This window comes from Amblyraja radiata, chromosome 1, assembly GCF_010909765.2.
Source record: "Amblyraja radiata isolate CabotCenter1 chromosome 1, sAmbRad1.1.pri, whole genome shotgun sequence".
Lineage (NCBI taxonomy): Eukaryota > Metazoa > Chordata > Chondrichthyes > Rajiformes > Rajidae > Amblyraja > Amblyraja radiata.
Window position 1 is genome coordinate 40,916,366 of NC_045956.1, and position 17,387 is coordinate 40,933,752.

Here is a 17,387-nt window from a genome sequence, read left to right on the forward strand (position 1 = left end):
TTTTTCATTGATTCAGAATACTTTGAAAGATTAGTAGAGACTAGACTTTAGTAGAGGTAAATTAAAGACATCTGGAATTAGGAAGGTCATTCATGCAGATGATTACCTAACCAAACACTTTAAGAAACACAGTTAGTAAACGGGCAGAGAAATTAACTTGCATGCACTTTGGAGGACTAATGAACAGAGGACATACACATGGATGATGTAGAGAATATACATTACTGAGAAACAGATACCTACAGTAGATGTATAATAGGATGCAATGGATTAATAAACTCATCAGGATGGTTGGCTCTGCCCTGGGGGAGGAGTTGGATTCATGGACGGTGGTCTTGGAGGGGAGGATACTCCTCAAACTGTGGAGCATCCTGGGCAATACAGCTCATCCCCTCCAATATACACTGGTCAACCTGAGGAGTAACAGACTGGTTTCACCAAGATGCAGGACAGAAAGCCACAGGAGATCCTTCTTCCCTGTGGCTATCAAACTCCTCCCCCTTCTGTCATAGAGTAGACTAAGACTGACCCCCCCCCCCCCCCCCTCCCCCCCAATCTTTGCACATAATCCTGGGATAAATAAAGTTCTATCATATCGTATCATAACGAATGCAGGCAAAGGTAGATAAGATGACGAGGAAGCCATTCAAGATACTTACGTAACATTAATAGCCAGAGCTCAGAATATAAGAGCAGGAAGGTTGTAATTTTTCAACACACAGGTTAGGCAAAAGCTGGAGTATTATGCACAGTGCTGGTCACTGTACTTTAGAAAGCTTGCAGTTGTACTGAAGAGACTGCAGAGGAGATTCATCAGAATGTTGCATGAGATCGAGCCCATCAGTTCGAAGGAGAGTCTAGATAGATTGTGTTTCTGTTATTTGTGGTCTAGGAAGCTGAGGGGAAGCTTAATAGAGGTATACAAAATTACATGAGACAATCATAAATCTATGATTCTGTGACAATTGCACAACAGCAGCATTACCTTGGTAAAATTTGACTTTTCTGAGAGGAATGACGAGTTTTGTGTGCTAATACCTCACGTTGGAAATGTTTGCATGGTCACAATTTTCCAGCATTGGACAAACACCTAATAAACTCAATCATCCTGTACTGTAGCTTCCAGTATTGCTGAGAGAAATTCAGTGATATTTTTCCAATGCTTGCTTTTCATTTGAGTTTTTATAACACTCTTTCTGCAGCTAAGCAAATTATAGGATGACTCATGATCCCAATTAGATTCTGCCATAGAACCCTTTGAATGTTGCTTCCTCATTTTTAAATCAACTTCTAATGACTCCACAGCCATTTCAGTGGTGAACCTGCTTGTTGGCCGTTTTCATTGTGTTTTTGTTGGTTTTCCAGTAAAAAATCGAAATGGAGCAAAGGCGATGGGTGAACCCAAGGATCTCAAGGGAGGAAGAGAAAAGTTCACAACCCAAAGACTTACAAGGAGACAATCCTATTTCTCAACCTCTCATAGATTAATGTATCTGCAAGCTTAGATTTGACAAATAGCTCCCCAAAGATCTATAATCTGTACCATCTGTGATCTCATCGATACAAGTTCACATCCATATAGTTGAAGTCAAAGTCACTGTAACAGCTAGCTTATTTGCCTCAGGACTATATTGGGTGACTATACTTGAGCATTTCCATATTTCCCAGTTTGTTGTACACTACATCATTACCAAGGTCATGTTTTTCTCCAAACACCATAAGAATTTACTTTCTTTATTTTTCAATCAGCACAGAGGCATAGATTTTCCAACATTAGCAGTTTTTTTTATGCTTCCCCGTGCAATGCACTGAACCTCTGTGGCGCTTCAGGCTCACCATTTACAACCCAGAGCTCTTCATGAATTAAACGCAATAAACTGAATATTGGCTCAAGCACTAGAGGCAAGGGTCAAGATTCAAGAGTGTTTTATTTGCACATGTTCCAGATAGAACAATGAAATTCTTTCTTGCAGCAGCACAACAGAATATGTAAGCATAGTACACCGGAAACAATATAATAAACGAGAGAGAACAAAAAAGTTCAATGTGTGTATATATGCACATACTCACAAATATACATATATATTGATCATATATATATATAAACACACACACACACACTTAGGTGCACCCAAAAAACAAACAATAATAGTGCAATAATAACAATTATAATCAGAGGCCCGGGAACCATTGGAGCGAGTGGAGGAGGGTCAGGGCTGTGACTATTTAAATCGAGCGCGGGGCTTTCTTTCACAGAGGCCCGGGAACCATTGGAGCGAGTGGAGGTGGGTCAGGGCTGTGAGTATTTATATCGGGCGCGGGGCTTTCTTTCACAGAGACCCAGGAACCGTTGGAGCGAGTGGAGGAGGGTCAGGGCTGTGAGTATTTAAATCGGGCGCGGGGCTTTCTTTCACAGAGGCCCGGGAACCGTTGGAGCGAGAGGAGGAGGGTCAGGGCGGAGAGTATTTAAATTGGGCGCGGGGCTTTCTTTCACAGAGGCCTGGGAACCGTTGGAGCAAGTGGAGGAGGGTCAGGGCGGTGAGTATTTAAATCGGGCGCGGGGCTTTCTTTCACAGAGGCCCGGGAACCGTTGGAGTGAGTGGAGGAGGGTCAGGGCGGTGAGTATTTAAATCGGGCGCGGGGCTTTCTTTCACAGAGGCCCGGGAACCGTTGGAACGAGTAGAGGAGGGTCAGGGCGGTGAGTATTTAAATCGGGCGCGGGGCTTTTACCGAAATCTGTAACGTTCCACACTCCATAGGGAGGGTTCTGGTGGAAGCCGCTGATTGGTGGAAGCAGACTAGAGGAAGCAGTTGATTGGGTGCAACCTCAGGTTAGCATTTCTGCTTTCTGGTTAAAGGTACAGTGCTTTAGTAAAGGTACAGTGAGCCAAGGGTACAGTGGGCTAAAGGTACAGTGCTTTAGTAAAGGTACAGTGAGCCAAGGGTACAGTGGGCTAAAGGTACAGTGCTTTAGTAAAGGTACAGTGAGCTAAGGGTACAGTGCTTTAGTAAAGGTACAGTGCTTTTTGTTTATATAATAAAGGTACAGTTTAAAGGTCAAGAGGGAGCAGCTGTTGTGAGTCAGATACCTGCTGATTTCTCCCAGCAGTTTCTATTGTATTGTACTTGTATCGGATCCAGGGTAAGGCGGGAGAATGACAGCCAGAGCAGTGTACTGTTCTGGATGTCAGATGTGGGAGGTCATGGTGTCGGATGGTCCTCCAGACGTCCACATCTGCACCAGGTGCATCGAGATGGGGCTCCTAAGGGACCATATTAGGATCCTGGAGCAGCAGCTCGATGACCTCTGTCTGGTCAGGGAGAGTGAGGAGGTCATAGAGAGGAGTTATAGGGAGGTGGTCACTCCAAGACCACGGGAGAGAGACATGTGGGTCACGCTAAGGAAGGGCAAGGGGCAGAGGCAGGGACGAGTGAGTACTCCAATGTCGGTACACCTTGCAAATAAGTACTCCTGTTTCAGTACGGATGGGGGTGACAGCCTGCCCGGGGGTAGCGAGAGCGGACGGGCCTCCAGCACAGAGACCGGCCCTATTGCTCCGAAAGGTAGGGACAAAAAGAAGAGGGCAATAGTAATTGGGGACTCTATTGTTAGGAGGTCGGATAGGCGATTCTGTAGACGCAGTCGGGAGACCAGGATGGTGGTCTGCCTCCCTGGTGCCAAGGTCTCGGACGTGCCTCACCGCGTCCAAGATATCCTGAAATCAGAGGGAGAGGAGCCTGAGGTCGTGGTACATATTGGTACAAATGACATAGGTAAAAAAAGTGAAGAGGTCCTGAAGGGAGGATTTATTGAGTTGGGAGGAGAGTTAAGGAAAAGGACCAAAAAGGTAACAATCTCAGGATAACTGTCTGTGCCACGCGACAGTGAGAGTAGGAATGGAGCGATGTGGAGGATAAATGCGTGGCTGAAAGACTGGTGCAGAGGGCAGGGATTCAAGTTTCTGGATCATTGGGACTTCTTTTGGGGAAGGTGGGACCTGTACAGAAAGGATGGGTTGCACTTGAACCCGAGGGGGACCAATATCCTGGCGGGAAAATTTGCAAAGGTGGATAAGCTTAGAGTCTGGATAGACACCTGGAAGTATGATGTTGTGGCGATCAGTGAAACATGGTTGCAGGAGGGCTGTGATTGGAAACTAAATATTCCAGGATTTCCAGGATTTCGTTGCTTCAGGTGTGATAGAATTGGAGGGGCAAGAGGTGGAGGTGTTGCATTGCTAGTCAGGGAAGATATTACAGCAGTGCTTTGGCAGGATAGATTGGAGGGCTCATCTAGGGAGGCTATTTGGGTGGAACTGAGAAGTGGGAAAGGTGTAGCAACACTTATAGGGGTGTATTATAGACCGCAAAATGGGGATCGAGAATTGGAAGAGCAAATATGTAAGGAGATAGCAGATATTAGTAGTAAGCACAAGGTAGTGATTGTGGGAGATTTCAACTTTCCACACATTGACTGGGAAACACATTCTGTAAATGGTCTGGATGGTTTGGAGTTTGTAAAATGTGTGTAGGATAGTTTTTTGCAGCAATACATAGAGGTACCTACTAGAGGAGGGGCAGTGCTGGACCTCCTGTTAGGAAATGAGATGGGACAGGTGGCGGAGGTATGCGTTGGGGAGCACTTCGGGTCCAGTGATCACAATACCATTAATTTCAATATAATTATGGTGAGGGTCAGATCTGGACCTAGGGTTGAGATTTTTGATTGGAGAAAGGCTAACTTTGATGAGATGCGAAATGATTTAAAAGGAGTGAACTGGGACATTTTGTTTTATGGGAAGGATGTAGAAGAGAAATGGAGGACATTTAAAGGGGACATTTTAAGAGTACAGACCCTTTATGTTCCTGTTCGGTTGAAAGGAAACAGTAAAAATAGGAAAGAGCCATGGTTTTCAAGGGAAATTGGACATCTTGTTCGGAAAAAGAGGGAGATCTACAATAATTATAGGCAGCATGAAGTAAATGAGGTGCTTGAGGAGTATAATAAAGGTACAGTTTAAAGGTCAAGAGGAAGCAGCTGTTGTGAGTCAGATACCTGCTGATCTCATATAGATAGGGTGGTAAAGAAAGCTTTTGGTATGCTAGCCTTTATAAATCAGAGCATTGTGTATAGAAGCTGGGATGTAATGTTAAAATTGTACAAGGCATTGGTGAGACCAAATCTGGAGTATGGTGTACAATTTTGGTCGCCCAATTATAGGAAGGATGTCAACAAAATAGAAAGAGTACAGAGGAGATTTACTAGAATGTTGCCTGGGTTTCAACAACTAAGTTACAGAGAAAGGTTGAATAAGTTAGGTCTTTATTCTCTGGAGCACAGAAGGTTAAGGGGGGACTTGATAGAGGTCTTTAAAATGATGAGAGGGTTAGACAGAGTTGATGTGGACAAGCTTTTCCTTTTGAGAATAGGGAAGATTCAAACAAGAGGACATGACTTCAGAATTAAGGGACAGAAGTTTAGGGGTAACATGAGGGTGAACTTCTTTACTCAGAGAGTGGCAGCGGTGTGGAATGAGCTTCCAGTGGAAGTGGTGGAGGCAGGTTCGTTGGTATCATTTAAAAATAAATTGGATAGGCATATGGATGAGAAGGGAATGGATGGTTATGGTATGAGTGCAGGCAGGTGGGACTAAGGGAAAAAAGTTGTTCGGCACGGACTTGTAGGGCCGAGATGGCCTCTTTCCGTGCTGTAATTGTTATATGGTATGGTTATAAGGAATGTAAAAAGAATCTTAAGAAATAAATTAGAAAAGCTAAAAGAAGATATGAGGTTGCTTTGGCAAGTAAGGTGAAAGTAAATCCAAAGGGTTTCTACAGCTATATTAATAGCAAAAGGATAACGAGGGATAAAATTGGTCCATTGGAGAGACAGAGTGGACAGCTATCTGCAGAGCCAAAAGAGATGGGGGAGATATTGAACAATTTCTTTTCTTCAGTATTCACCAAGGAGAAGGATATTGAATTATGTGAGGTAAGGGAAACTATTAGAGTAGCTATGGATACTATGAGTTTCAAAGTAAAAGAAGTACTGACACTTTTGAAAAATATAAAAGTGGATAAGTCGCCAGGTCCTGACAGGATATTCCCTAGGACATTGAGGGAAGTTAGTGTAGAAATAGCCGGGGCTATGACAGAAATATTTCAAATGTCATTAGAAACGGGAATGGTCCCCGAGGATTGGCGTACTGCGCATGTTGTTCCATTGTTTAAAAAGGGTTCTAAGAGTAAACCTAGCAATTAAAGACCTGTTAGTTTGACTTCAGTGGTGGGCAAATTAATGGAAAAGATACTTATAGATAATATATATAAGCATCTGAATAAACAGGGTCTGATTAGGAACAGTCAACATGGATTTGTGCCTGGAAGGTCATGTTTGACTAATCTTCTTGAATTTTTTGAAGAGGTTACTAGGGAAATTGACGAGGGTAAAGCAGTGGATGTTGTCTATATGGACTTCAGTAAGGCCTTTGACAAGGTTCCTCATGGAAGGTTGGTTAAGAAGGTTCAACTGTTGGGTATAAATGTAGGAGTAGCAAGATGGATTCAACAGTGGCTGAATGGGAGACGCCAGAGGGTAATGGTGGATGGCTGTTTGTCGGGTTGGAGGCAGGTGACTAGTGGGGTGCCTCAGGGATCTGTGTTGGGTCCTTTGTTGTTTGTCATGTACATCAATGATCTGGATGAAGGTGTGGTAAATTGGATTAGTAAGTATGCAGATGATACCAAGATAGGGGGTGTTGTGGATAATGAAGAGGATTTCCAAAGTCTACAGAGTGATTTAGGCCATTTGGAAGAATGAGCTGAAAGATGGCAGATGGTTTAATGCTGATAAATGTGAGGTGCTACACCTTGGCAGGACAAATCAAAATAGGACGTACATGGTAAATGGTAGGGAATTGAAGAATGCAGTTGAACAGATGGATCTGGGATACTAACCGTGCATAGTTCCTTGAAGGTGGAATCTCGTATAGATAGGGTGGTAAAGAAAGCTTTTGGTATGCTAACCTTTATAAATCAGAGCATTGAGTATAGAAGCTGGGATGTAATGTTAAAATTGTACAAGGCATTGGTGAGTCCAAATCTGGAGTATGGTGTACAATTTTGGTCGCCCAATTATAGGAAGGATGTGAACAATATAGAGAGAGTACAGAGGAGATTTACTAGAATGTTGCCTGGGTTTCAACAACTAAGTTACAGAGAAAGGTTGAATAAGTTAGGTCTTTATTCTCTGGAGCGCAGAAGGTTAAGGGGGGACTTGATAGAGGTCTTTAACATGATGAGAGGGATAGACAGAGTTGATGTGGACAAGCTTTTCCCTTTGAGAATAGGGAAGATTCAAACAAGAGGACATGACTTCAGAATTAAGGGACAGAAGTTTAGGGGTAACATGAGGGGGAACTTCTATACTCAGAGAGTGGTAGTGGTGTGGAATGAGCTTCCAGTGGAAGTGGTGGAGGCAGGTTCGTTGGTATCATTTAAAAATAAATTGGATAGGGATATGGATGAGAAGGGAATGGAGGGTTATGGTATGAGTGCAGGCAGATGGGACTAAGGGAAAATAATTGTTCGGCATGGACTTGTAGGGCCGAGATGGCCTGTTTCCGTGCTGTAATTGTTATATGGTTATATGGTTATAATCTATGTAGTTTAGAGATTATTTGAGGTTGTAGTGTTTACTAGCTGAATGGTTATTGGGAAGAAGCTGTTCCTGAACCTGGACATTACAGTTTTCAGGCTATTGTACCTTCTTCCCAATGTCAGGAGTGAAAATGGTGTGTGGCTAGGGTGGTGCGGATCTCTGATTATGCTGGCTGCCAGTATCTATGGAAGCAACAGGTATAAGTCAATATTATGAGCTGAGACTCTGCCCCAGGTCTAGAGACGGAAGAGGAAAGAAAGACAATTTATAGCATAATAAGGATGGTTGGACGTGTGGATGAGATGGAGGTTGGTAGGTGATAGGTGGAACCAGTTGGGGAGGGGATGTTGGGCAGATGGAACCTGGGAGATTGGGAAGCTTGAGAATGCTGCTATGAATAGAACATAAAGGCTCCACAAATCGTTGCTCAGTCGACACTTGATTTCCCCAATGTAGAGGAAACCCCAAATTAATGATATAACAGAGAACTATGCAGATGGCAGAATGGACAAAGGGAGATAACCAGGTGGATGGGTGAGCGAGAATGTGTGTGGGAGGACAATATCAGTGGTGTGGTATATTTGGAATTAGAAAATTCAATGTTCATACTATTGGGCTGTAAAATAATCCAAGGGGTATATGAGATTTTTTTTCCATTTGCAAATGGACTCTCTGTGGTAAAGTAGAAGTCTGAGCAAACACAAGACTGTGTGGGAGTGGGAAGGAGATTGGGAAGCTTGAGAATGCTGCTATGAATAGAACATAAAGGCTCCACAAATCGTTGCTCAGTCGACACTTGATTTCCCCAATGTAGAGGAAACCCCAAATTAATGATATAACAGAGAACTATGCATAACACAATGTCTGCACCGAACATGATGCCAAATTGAACTAATCCCTTTTGCCTGTATAGGATCCAAATCCGTCCATTCTTTATACATCTATGTGCCCATCTGAAAGTCTCTTCCACCAGCCCAGACAACACATTTGAGGCACCTTCCACTCCCTGTGTAATAAAAATGCTTGTCCTGCACCTGTGAGCACCACGTCAAAAGAGGTGCAGATGAACCTCTGCCACAACTGGAACGACTCTCTGGATAGAAACATAGAAACATAGAAAAATAAGCACAGGAATAGGCCATTCAGCCCTTCGAGCCAGCACCACCATTCAATATGATCATAGAAACATAGAAACATAGAAAATATGTGCAGGAGTAGGCCATTCGGCCCTTCGAGCCTGCAACGCCATTCAATATGATCATGGCTGATCATCCAACTCAGTATCCTGTACCTGCCTTCTCTCCATACCCCCTGATCCATTTAGCCACAAGGGCCACATCTAACTCCCTCTTAAATATAGCCAATGAACTGGCCTCAACAACCTTCTGTGGCAGAGAGTTCCAGAGATTCACCACTTTCTGTGTGAAAAATGTTTTTCTCATCTCTGTCCTAAAGGATTTCCCCTCTACCCTGAAGCTGTGACCCCTTGTTCTGGACTTCCTCAACATCGGGAACAATCTTCCTGCATCTAGCCTGTCCAACCCCTTAAGAATGTTGTAGGTTTCTATAAGATCCTCCCTCAATCTCCAAGTCTATCCAGTCTTTCTTCATATGACAGTCCTGACATCCCAGTAATCAGTCTGGTGAACCTTCTCTGCATTCCCTCTATGGCAATAATGTCCTTCCTCAGATTTGGAGACAAAAACTGTACGCAATGCTCCAGGTGTGGTCTCACCAAGACCCTGTACAACTGCAGTAGAACCTCCCTGCTCCTATTCTCAAATCCTTTTGCTATGAATGCTAACATACCATTCGCTTTCTTCACTGCCTGCTGCACCTGTATGCCTAATTTCAATGACTGGTGCATCATGACACCCAGGTCTCGTTGCATCTCCCCTTTTCCTAATCGGTCACCATTTAGATAATAGTCTGCTTTCCTGTTTTTGCCACCAAAGTGGATAACCTCACATTTATCCACATTCGACTGCATCTGCCATGCACTTGCCCACTCACGCAGCCTATCCGTCACCTTGCAGCCTCCTAACATCCTCCTCACAGCTAACACTGCCCCCCAGCTTAGAGTCATCCGCAAACTTGGGGATGTTGCATTCAATTCCCTCATCCAAATCATTAATATATATTGTAAATAGCTGGGGACCCAGCACTGAGCCTTGCGGTACCCCACCAGTCAATGCCTGCCATTCTGAAAATGACCCGTTTACTCCTACTCATTGCTTCCTGTTTGTCAGCCAGTTCTCTATCCACATCAATACTGAACCCCCAATACCGTGTGCTTTAAGTTTGTATACTAATCTCTTGTGTGGGACCTTGTCGAAAGCCTTCTGAAAGTCCAGATATAACACATCCACTGGTTCTCCCCTATCCACTCTACTAGTTACATCCTCGAAAAATTCTATAAGATTCGTCAGACATGATTTACCTTTCGTAATTCCATGCTGACTTTGTCCAATGATTTCACCACTTTCCAAATGCGCTGCTATCCCATCTTTAATAACTGACTCTAGCAGTTTCCCCACTACTGATGTTAGACTAACTGGTCTGTAATTCCCCATTTTCTCTCTCCCTCCCTTTTTAAAAAGTGGGGTTACATAAGCTACCCTCCAATCCTTAGGAACTACTCCAGAATCTAAAGAGTTTTGAAAAATTATCACTAATGCATCCACTATTTCTGGAGCTACTTCCTTAATACTCTGGGATGCAGCCTATCTGGCCCTGGGGATTTATCGGCCTTTAATACATGTAATTTACCTAACACCACTTCCCGGCTAACCTGGATTTCACTCAGTTCCTCCATCTCCTATGCCCCGCGGTCCCCTGCTATTTCCGGCAGATTATTTATGTCTTCCTTAGTGAAGACGGAACCAAAGTAGTTATTCAATTGGTCCGCCATGTCCTTGTTCCCCATGATCAATTCACCTGTTTCTGGCTGCAAGTGACCTACATTTGTTTTAACTAATCTCTTTCTCTTCACATATCATGACTGATCATCTAAAGTCAGTACCCTGTTCCTGCTTTTTCCCCGTATCTCTTGATTCCCTTAGCTGTAAGAGCTAAATCTAACTCACTTTTGAATACATCCAGTGATTCTGTACCAGAATTCCACAGATTCACAACTCTCTGGGTGACATTTTGTTTTCCTCATCTCAGTCCAAATGGCCTACCCCTTAATTCTTAAACTATGACCCCCTTGTTCTGGACTCTCCCAACATCGGGAACATTTTTCCTGCATCAAGCCTGTCCAATCCCTTAAGACTTTTATATGTTTCTATGATCCCCTTTCATCCTACTAAATTCCAGTGAATAGAAACCCAGTCGACCCATTCTTTCATCATATGTCAGTCCCGCCATCCTGGGAATGAACCTGGTAAACCTACGCAGCAATCCCTCAATAGCAATAATGTCCTTCCTCAAATTAGGAGACCAACATTGCACACAATACTCCAGGTGATGTCTCACCAGGGCCCTGTACAACTGCAATACGACCTCCTTGCTCCTAAACTCAAATCCTCTCACAATGAAGGCCAACATGCCATTAGCTTACTTCACTGCCTGCTGTACCTGCACATAGCATAAACCTGTTGAAGGGTAGGCAGCAGGTGGGAAAGATGTGACTGGTGATGGGTTCACATTAGACAAATGTGATAATTATTGTAATTGCTGTGGTCTCTCCTGCAATATAACACTAACTGAAAAATAGATTAACTAAAACAGTTACTAATAAACATCTCCAGATATCCAGTGAATGTGGAAGGCTCTATGCTAACACATACTGTATCTTCCTTCTTATTATCCAGAATTGACTTCCTTCTTAATATCCAGAATAAGCAGCCTATTTCTTCTCCTTACTGCCTGACCCTTCACATTTTATTTGCTTAAACAAACTTATTGGATTTCGAACTTAAATCTTTCTAGTGACTTACATGCAGTTGAATTGCATGGCATTTGAGTTTGTTTTATTTTAAATTGTACTTGTAAACATTGGAATTTGTGGAGGGCCACTTGCCTGTCTGCTATTTCTCATGCTTTAAGTAAGAATTTGATTCATAGCTTTCTTAACTGGATTATGGTTTGCTGGGAATGATGAACTTTAAGTGCACAAGAAAGATCAGTCTTGGAAGAAAGGCTATAAAACCATTATATTTATCCATTGTTGGCAACTTGAAGAGGAGTTAGGAGAGGAAACAAAATATATAGATTATGGTTTTACAAAAGGCTTATATTTAAGATGGATGATTGGAATGCATCAATATTTTGCACAGAGTCTAGCAATAGGACATAGATCATAGTACAGCATAGGAACAGGCCCTTTGGCCCTCAATATCTGTGACAAGCATGATGCCAAGTTAAACAGATCCCCTCTGCCTGGATGTGATCCCCTCCATAACGTGCATATCCATGTGCCTATCCAATAGCCTCTGACATGCCACTGATGGTGATTGCTTCAATCACCATCCCTGATAGTTGGTTCCAGGGACCCACCACTCTCCATGTAGAAATCTTGCCCCATACACCTCTGTTAATATTTCTTTCTCTGACCTTAAAGCTATGTCCTCTGTGATATTTCCACCTGGAATAAAGGTTCTGACTGTCTACTCTATGAAAGCCTCTTACAATTTTATATATTTAGGACGGCAATGCTGGTAGATCTGCTGCCGCACAGCACAGAGTCCCGGGTATGATCCTGTTTGTGTGCAGTTTGCATGTTCTCCCTGAAACCTTGTAATTTTTTTCCAGGTACTCTGGTTTCCTCCCACATCCCATAGATGTATTGGGTTGGAGGTTAACTGGCCTTTGTAAATTGCCCTTAGTGTATTAGGAGCGAAGGAAAAAGTGGGATAACATAAAACTAGGGTGAATGGGTAATCAATGGTCAGCATGGACTCGGTAGGCCAAAGGGCCCGTTTCCATGCTGTATCTCTAAAACTAAACTCTAAACACTTCTCTTGAGTCTCCCTTCAACCTCTGTCCAACCTCTCCTTACATTAAATGCACTCTAATCCATACAGCATCCTGGTAAACCTCTTCTGCACCCTTTCCAAAGACTCCACATTCTTCCTGTAATGGGGCAACCGGAACTGCACACTATATTCCAAATGCGGTTCAACCAAACTTTTAGAAAGATGACTCTTTTCCTTAATGCCCTGGCTGATGAAAGCAAGCATAACACATGCATTCTTTACCATTCATTCTACTTGTGTTCAGGGAGTTACGGACTTGAACCCAAGATCCCTCTGTACACCAACACTGTTAAGGGTCTTGACATTAACTTTACCTTTGACACCCCAAAGTGCAAAAACTCATACTCACTTGAATTAAACTCCATCTGCCAATGCTCCATTCATATCTGTAACTGATCTATATCCCCCTGTATCCTTTGATAGCCTTCCACATTATTCACAATCCACCAATTTTGGTGCTGTCTGCAAACTTAGTAACCAACCCATCTACATTTACGTCATGTTATTTATATATAATAAAATATCAATTATTACTTTTTAAAATCAGTTAATTATTACCAGTTGAGTTATTATTACTTCTACAGTATTACATATGACATAAATATATTTGAAATAATAATTTGTATTAAAATGTTAGACATAGGTGGAGATTTGAGAATACTGAAATACATTTGTGATGAGTGTAATGAGATAATATGTGATTTTGCATAAATCTAATAATTGTGGACTGGTGCAATCTTCAGAAGGAAGATCATGGGCAAAGTCTGGATTAGATCATATTGACTATTCAATCTGAATTGAGTTTATATATTCATATTAGTCCACAGGCTACTTATAGTCAATGGACTGATTCGTAGCATAAAACCATAAGTGATATGGGTTGTTTGTATTTGAGAACTGTGAATTAACTTAAAACAAATGATAAACCACTGTAATTAACCTATAGACTGGTTGGATTAAGTTATGGCTGATTATTTACTTTCACAATGTTGCACAAGGATGCCCATTTCTGAAGTTAATTCACAGCACAGAATGTGACATGCTCAATATTGTCACACACTAAGTGGAAAAAATTCCATTCCTTGCTCCACACATCAAGTTTTAAGTAAATTACATGAACAATCCCTTTGATGTGGTAAACAGTTATAATTGAATGGATACTGCAAAATGCACAGTTCATCAGCAATAAGGTAGCTTTGACAGCAACTCATAAAAGAACGGTAATTTTGGTGTTTGCAATTGATATTGACAGCCACAATGCACAACAATAAATACTGATCTTTATGACCAATCACTAAACTGCTAGATAAAACAAGGCTTTTAATTAAATTGATAGTGGTAGTATATTGTACGTTGCGATGAGTTCATTGTCCAAGTAAACAATTCCCAACAAATCATAGTGTTGGTAAACTCAGATGATTAAAAATCCATGACTTAAAGGCAAACAGTGAAGGACTAAAACTCCATAAATCTATGCTGGAAAGTTGAACATTAGTCTAATTCAGAGGTGAGTAATATTGTGATATTTCTTGGTACTCTGGAGCCAGACAGGAAATTTGACTTTTGGTGAATATTTTCATTAGCATTGAAAAATAGGAGGCATGCAATCCCGGCATAGAGACAGACAATATAGAAACAGAGCTGTCAGCTCAACACATTCATGCTGACTATTTTACCCATTCCATTTGCCCACATTAGGACTGTATTTTTCTTTGCCTGTCCTATTTTTAGTGCCTAGCCAAATATCCCTTCAATGGAATAGTTCTATCTGATTACAGCAACTCTCTGGCAATGTGTTCCAGATATCGACTACACACTGGGTAAAAAATACACCACTTAGATCCCCTTCAAAACTCTTTTTTTTGATACCTCAAAAGGGTTTTGGCTATCCATTCAAACAATGTCTCCCACACTCTTATATTTTTCTATTAGGTCAATAGACATTAGGTGCAGGAGTAGGCCATTCAGCCCTTCAAGCCAGCACCGCAGGCTAGAAGGTGTCACCTCTCAGTCTCCTTTGCTTCACGGAAAACAAGCCCAGCCGATCCAGACTTTCCCCATAACTAAAGCCCTTAATTCAGCAAACATCCTGATAAAGAAACAAGGAACTGCAGATGCTGGTTTACCAAGGAAAGACATAAAATGTTACAGTAACTCAGCGGATCATGCAGCATCCCTAGAAAACATGAACAGATGATGTTTTGGGTCAGGACGCTTCTTCAGACTGATGAATTCACTCTCTGCAGTGAATACATCCTCCATAAATTGTAGCAACCAGAAAGACACATAATACTCCAAGTGCAGCCCAACCAGTGTTTTATGAAGTTGTAACATAACATCCCAACTCTTATTTTCCCGTGACAACCTCAGGTGCTGTCTGAAGTTTACATGCTCTCCCTGTGACCACATGGATTTCCTTTGATGTTTTGTTGTCCTCCCACATTCCAAAAACGTGTGAGTTAGTACGCTAATTAGTTTTGTTTAATTTAGAGATACAGCACGGAAACAGGCCCTTCGGCCCACCGAGTCCGCACCAACCAGCGATCCCCGCACATTAACATTATCCTACATACACTAGGGAAAATGTACACATACACTAAGCCAATTAACCCACATACCATGTAAAGTAAAGTATCCTTTATTGTCATTCAGACATTTCAGTCCGAATGAAATTGTATACCTTGCAGTCATAACATATAATAAAATAACAAAACACACACTTAACACAGTTTAACATCGACCACAGTGAGTCTACCAGGCACCTCCTCACTGTGATGGAAGGCAAAAGTCTTAAAGTCCTTGTCTCTTCCCTCCTCGTCTCCCTCTGCGTTGAGGCGATCCAGGCTTCCGGTGTTGGGCCCCCTGCCGGATGATGATAAGTCCAGTGGCCGCATCCGAGCTCCGCGAATGGGCTGGTTCAAACTCAGCAGCCTAGGGCAGTCGAAGCTGCCGAAGCTGCCACCCTCCAATCCAGAGGATGAAGCTGTCGTTGCGGGAGCTCCGGAAAACCGGTCACCAACCTGGGACCTGCGAGCTCCCGATGATGTCGTCCATTGGGCCCGCGGCCGAGCCTCCGAGGCTCCGAAGTTGGGCCGCCCCCACCGCAACGCCACTATAGCCCTGAAGTCGGCCGGTTGGTAAGTCCTGGCTCTGATTTATCTCGGAGCCTTGAGGTCGGTCCCAGTTTGAGGCCGCCAGCTCCGCGATAGGCCTCAGCGCAGACGGACATGGAGACGGGGGATATGACAAGAAACGGTCGCATCCCCCCCGAAGGAGGAGACTAAAAACAATTTTCTCCCACCCCCCCCCACACATATACAACTAAAATAAACTAAATAAACTAAACAACAGGACAAAAGAAAAAAAAAAAAGACAGACGGACTGCAGGTTAGCTGCAGCTGCTTGGGCATCACCACCACTTGGGCAGCACCGCCACCTGTACGTCTTTGGAGTGTGGGAGGAAACCGAAAATCTTGGACAAAACCCACCCCGTCATGTGGAGAACGTACAAACTCCGTACAGACAACACCTCTAGTCGGGATCAAACCTGGGCTCCGGCGCTGCAAGCATTGTAAGGCAACAACTCTAAACGTTTTCACCCAGAGAGTTGTGAATTTGTGGAATTCCCTGCCACAAAGGGCAGTGGAGGCCAAGTCACTAGATGGATTTAAGAGAGAGTTAGATAGAGCTCTAGGGGCTGGTGGAATCAAGGGATATGGGGAGAAGGCAGGCACGGGTTATTGATTGGGGACGATCAGCCATGATCACAATGAATGGCGGTGCTGGCTCGAAGGACCGAATGGCCTCCTCCTGCACCTGTTTTCTATATTTCTATGATCTATGTTACCCTTGTGCCACAATGGTCGCCCACAATTAGTCATTGTAAATTCTTATAACAAAATAGGTGAGTGGTAGAATCCAGGAGAGAGATGGTAAGAATATTGTGAGCATGAAATAATGGAAATTGGATAGAATTATGTAAAGGAGTGATTTAAGGTCAACATGGGTTAAAAGGCCTGTTCTGGGCTGCATTTCTCTGCTTGGCTGTATGATTCTGTAGCATTCCTAATGATGTTGTGACCATCTGCGACCTCATATGCACATTGGCATTGTCTGCTTTGCTTGCCAAGGTCAAAGTCATGGTCATTCAGCAAACCAGGTACAGGATCATTTCAGGGAGCATCTACCTATATCTATTATATCTTGAGGTTTTCTCCTTGCTACTATATTAGTGCGGTCACTTAAACTCAGGAGAAATAAAGACTTAATCTGCTCTTCCTTCAGTCTAGAACAGCAGGGAGAGAGGCATAGCTACTGTAGGTGCCTGCATTGCAAGTTTTCTCAATGTGTGGACTCTCACAAATCATTCCAATAGTGCTATTATTTACAGAATCATTCCCAAAAATGTCACGCCAAGCATACCTGGCTCCAGCTCTGGTGGTCTCTGTGGACTCATTCCACAAATAAAATATATTTTGCAGGCATTAATTCTTCACATGCCTGTAGTGGTCCTTCTGTCATTCTTAGAGTACTCTCCAGCCTCCTCACATCATTGCTGCATTATGTGGCAATCATCCCCTGTAGCTGAAAGTATGCTGCATGTATGACCCTTTAACAGAGAAAAATAGGGCCTGCAGAAACCACAACTGCAAGCCTAACAGTCTGCAGCTGAGAACATGCAAGGGATCAATAAAACACAGTGCTAAATGTGTTGCAGAGGTGGAGTATGGGGAAACACAATAAAAACC